Source organism: Triticum urartu, chromosome 4 (assembly GCF_003073215.2).
Source record: "Triticum urartu cultivar G1812 chromosome 4, Tu2.1, whole genome shotgun sequence".
In the NCBI taxonomy this organism is placed as follows: domain Eukaryota; kingdom Viridiplantae; phylum Streptophyta; class Magnoliopsida; order Poales; family Poaceae; genus Triticum; species Triticum urartu.
Genome location: NC_053025.1, coordinates 607403233 through 607408274, shown reverse-complemented (window position 1 = coordinate 607408274; position 5042 = coordinate 607403233). Strand labels below are relative to the sequence as shown.

General features: G+C 43.2%; 1 long non-coding RNA gene across 4 annotated transcripts; it reads right to left on the bottom strand.

Annotated features, from left to right (window-relative positions):
* Positions 1-938: 938 nt before the first annotated feature.
* On the bottom strand, positions 939-4405 carry LOC125554384. Of its 4 annotated transcripts, none has more exons than XR_007304390.1 (7): positions 4050-4405; positions 3855-3948; positions 3687-3772; positions 2687-3604; positions 1882-2613; positions 1705-1801; positions 939-1622 (listed from the first exon to the last, which is right to left on the bottom strand). It is a non-coding gene; the product is annotated as an uncharacterized LOC125554384 (long non-coding RNA). The 4 variants fall into 4 exon arrangements; XR_007304388.1 differs by having other exon boundaries at positions 1882-2604; XR_007304389.1 differs by having other exon boundaries at positions 1882-3604.
* Between the last annotated feature and the right edge of the window lie 637 nt (positions 4406-5042).

Here is a 5042-nt window from a genome sequence, read left to right as displayed (position 1 = left end):
TCTTCAATCGGGATACATGGGCCAGATTTATTGGGCCGCAACGCATGATTGGGTTCGGTTGGCCTGGCTCGGACTCGAATGGGATGAACGATATTGACGGACGATGGTCGAAACAAACGTCACATACGAACGCTGGCCTGGCTCGGACTCGAATGGGATGAACGATATTGACGGACGATGGTCCAAACAAACATCGCATACGAACGCTGGACGGACGAATTAGTACCACCTTATTTATACTAGTAGACGGCCCGGGCCCGTGCGTTGCCACGGGCTTTTAATTTATTTATTTTATTACATCTACGAGTACATGATAGATTTTTTTTTCTTGATTGCGCATATAATGTATATCATATTTCACATGTATAGAAAAAAATAGCTTGCAATAATTGGAAAATAATTGAAATCCATGTCACCTGCCATGTAACTCGATGGTATATAAATAGAGAGCAATTATCCGATTAATTATATGTTACAAGCTAAGATCTGCTTGATGCGCTTAAAATGTTTCCATACAAGGTCAGAAACGTTGTCTTTAACTTCATTTGCATGGTGCTTCACCAAGTATAATAAAATTTTATTTCTGAGCTCATAAGCATCTTACACAAGTAATATATATATATATATATAATTAGTATAAAGATTTAGTCGAGTTAAAGTATACCTACAGTTTTTTTGTGCACATCTGCAGTCTATTTTTTTATCAATAGATCCCTCCCCACCTCCCTCCCTCTCCCTCCCACCCTCTCACGCTCTCTCTCTCGGACATACACACACACACACTCCTGTCTCTCTCTTTCCCTCTCCCACAACTCAAACCTTAATATTGTTCAGTGTTAACATTCAACACGGCTACAGTATATCCTAGAAGCTTAAACACTAAAGGAAAATCTTAACCTTTGCACGGGTTGAGACAACTTTTCTAACTTAATCCTGGCTCATTTACTCCACCATTCCGAAGCACATAAATTAATGGTTATACTCCCTACAACAATCAAAAATGACTTTATAGGGGAATGTTTTTAGTCCATTGCCAGAGTTGACAAGCGTCAATGTTTTTCTTGCCAACGGGCTTCCTTTGAACTGTAACCGGTTGTCGTTTCCTTGATCTTCATGTGTTTCATTCCACCCTTACCCAACAGGAAGACAAAGTCCCTATACGTCTCACTAAATAACCTTTGGAATTACCGCCACGACGCCATTGTGTGGTTTTAGATTGTCCAACTTAAACAAGGAAAGGAATCGAAATGCTCCACCACTCTGTTAATTAGCCATCTCAAATTTTGCTGAAAGCCTGAAAAAACAAATGTTAGTGCATGACTCTAGTGTTGACGATTTTAGGAGGCATGCACCAGTACATTATTCACATCCACATATCTCATATGGTCGTTCCAAAATTATTACAGCACATCTCTTCTACGAGAAAAATAAAACACATGACAAGTTTACACGGCCACACGCCATGGTATACAGAATGCACGATTTCAGTTTTCTAAATCATTAAGGAAACATCCATGAAATGAAAAAAATTCCGGTCTCATGGTTGAAAGTAAAAGCAGTACTTACTTTGAGTATATTTCTAAGGTTTTGCAGAAACAATGAATTCTTTTCCAGTGCAACTGCTGAAAGCATAATAAATGTGAACATATAGTAAAATATTGTAAAATAGGCATGAAAATACATAAGCAAAGTATAACATGTTACCAGTCGCAAAGGACGGCTCCACAACCACTATCGGTTGTTCTGATGTAATATCCCGCGCAAATGCATTAACCCAGTTATGTCTGAAATTCGTGTGTTTCTGCATTCAACCAACTTTGAAACCAATGCATAAAACTGAGTGCATGAGGTGATTCAGCTGTGTCAGAAAGAAAAAAGTACCTTAACCAAGTCAACAGCTTGTGAAGAAAATTACACACATGAACAAATATATCTGGAGATATATGCCATCAGTGGAAATATTGTACTTCCGGCTCTACGGCCAACCTATATCGAACTTCACATCAGTCATGCTCATATCACGCAAGCAAGAAAAAACATGAAAATCATCTAGATTCAGATAATTAGTCATATCCATTGAACCATAGATTCAGATAAGCAATGTCCGCACCTCCAAAACTGCCATATTCCCCTATATTGGACTTCAAAGTATTTCCCCATTTCTTATCAAGTAATATCAATCATTAAAGAACTATACAAATCGAAGGACACGAATCAAATAAATGGCAAAATAAATCAAACAAGATGACATTTGCAGTATCACTTGCACTTGCAAGGGCAGTTTATAAGATATGGAAATTGTGTGTTTTACGAAGAGACGAAAAATTCACTGGTCCAAAGCTTAGGGACGAAGGGATCACAAGAGGTTGGATACGTTCGTTGCTTATATTGCCGATTGACCGTGACACGTATAGAGCTATGATGTTCAGGAGGACATAGAGAGGAGACATGCCCGTGACCTCCATCCGTCCACTCGCTGCCACCGTTGTCCTTCGTTACTGCTTCGCGCGGCCCCGGCCGCTGCTGCTAGCAGAAGGGGAGGCAGGGGAGAGGAGGAGTGGAGGACCAGGGGCGGCGACGGAAGCACGTCCTACCATTCATACCCTGCATCCACTATAATTCATGTCAAGTCTTCACAAGGATCAAAGAACTCTTACGAAGAGAACTGAAGAGAAAGTATACCCACTTCTCATAAGTAGATCATGCTTGTTTACTAAGCACCATGCCGGCCGAAGATAACAGAAGATCAAGCATCAAAGACCAGCAACAAACCGATCGATATGAGGACCAGGCCGGACGGCCATCGGCATCACCTTGCTTCATCCATGGGGCAACCCCCATACACGTAATTGTTTATTGACAAAAATAAAACAATAGGAGCATTCTTTCTTGACAGGACCAGTGATATTCCTCTATCTGACCTTCACTTTTATCAGATTATGGATTTAAGTTCTTGTTATGGACGAATAATATGCACATGTTACTTGCTTCCAGTAGCTCTATCCTGAAGAATGTTCCTGACTAAGCTGAATGCACCAAACCAGCTGGCACAAAGGTCTCCATATTAGCAGAGTGAAAACCCATGCATTTGTCCCAAGACATTGGGACCAAACCTGCCTCGGAATTCCTTATAGCAAGCTAAATTTTCTATCTAACTGTAATTGGTTTTCTACATACAAATTCTTTAAAATATTTACACCATATCAATACATTAGAAATATTATCAAGATTTTGAATGCAGCAGACTTGATAACGTTTCTGTTAAATACATGCAAAATCGACTCTTTTAGAAGAAACAAGGCAAATTTGTTACTATATATGTGAACTCGGGAACTTTTGAGCATGGCCTAAATTAATGTCCAGTACAACCAACTCACCTAGAACTGCCCACACTGTACGATCAAATGAAGCAAATCATTTGATCCTTCACCATGTTTTACGATGTCAAGTACCCAAAGCTCATGTTCAATAGCATAGACAATGAATATTACGGCAAACCTCACCTGATCGAATCATCAAGCTGCAGGTCAGTAATACCATGCCGTGCAGTACCTAGAGCACCCTATCAGCCACTAATTAAGGTTGTGCCTTGGTACTTCCAAACCTGCCAATAAATACAAGACATGAACGGATGAAAATCGCTGACCCATGTGCTCACATGGCTCGAACATAATTCTTTGACCAACCTAACACTGCACCGCTCACTCTTGCCCTCTTTCTTGGGGCCTGGAGGGATAGTCTGATTCTCCTGGAAACCCTCTGACCTCTGCAACTGCACAACCGGAAGTCATGACGGCCCAGCTAGCTACGGTTAATACGAATAAGATACAAGGTTATTTCTGTAGTCCCACTACCATCAAGACTGGTGGACGCAGCCGATGAACTCACTGCAGTCGGCCTCCTATGCATGCGGAGGGCCGCAACGCAGCCACGAAACACCCATTCCTCCTGGAGCGAACGAGATTAGCAATGCAAGATTTTTGTTTAGGCACTACTAAGAGGGTGAGATTGGGCAAAGCGATGAGAAACCAATAAGAGCAGGGGGGTACCTGGAGTGGCTGTCTCTAGGGAAAGATGGCGAAAACCAGCAGTGCACGCACGAAATACCAGGCGCATCCTTACGGACGTACCTGACGCCGGAGACGGTGCTCTTGTCCTTGCAGCGCCGCACGACCTGCCCGTCACCCTCGTGGACGTAAACCTCCAGGTCCATCTCCCGCATCGGCAGGGCTTCACGCGCTCGTGGGGATCCTATCGTCTCATCTATCTGGACCGGAGGCGGCGCCGGGTGAGGATGGGCGGCAGGCTAACCCTAGCGCGCTGCGAGGTCGGGGTCATGGGTTTGTGCTTCCTGCGTGCGTCTGCTGCTTGAGGCGCTAGAGAGGATTGGGTGGGCTGGGCTCCCGAACCACCTCTTCCTTGTTCGGGAAAAATAATCGTGATCCCATAGAAAAGGAAAAAATCGGGATGAATTAAAATAAATCGGTGGGGATTGGTGGGAAAAAGGAAGGAGAAAATCGGTGGAACGAGGAGGACTAGCGACGGGTGGGGATGCGAACGAACGAAACCAACGAACGACCTACTGAGAAATTAGGAGTAGAGATTACGATTTTATCTATACAAATCGTAAAAGCGTATTATGACATGAGAAGAAAGCGTATTGTGACGGTGAACCTGACAAAGTCAATCCGTACTTTATTATTAGGAAGAGACAGACAACTATAGGCATATTTGCTTCGTGCCACACGCGCGGGATGGGGATGAGTAGTACTTGTTTGGCATGTGGCACAAAGTAGTTGCGCTTACATTTGTGGGCAATTCTAATATTCTCCCACACACAGCCTGTGTAGGCTGCCTCCTGCTTACGCCACACACGATGTGTGGGCAAATGTCTAATTTGTCACACGTGTGAGCGTTATCAGGACCCTTTTTAATTCACGTATTATGAAAAAAGAAAAACATTTTTCGCGCCTGGTGGGCTGGGCCAATCGAGTCCGTCCAGAGCCAGACATGCCACATTGACAATCCCTTTGAAAACGCGT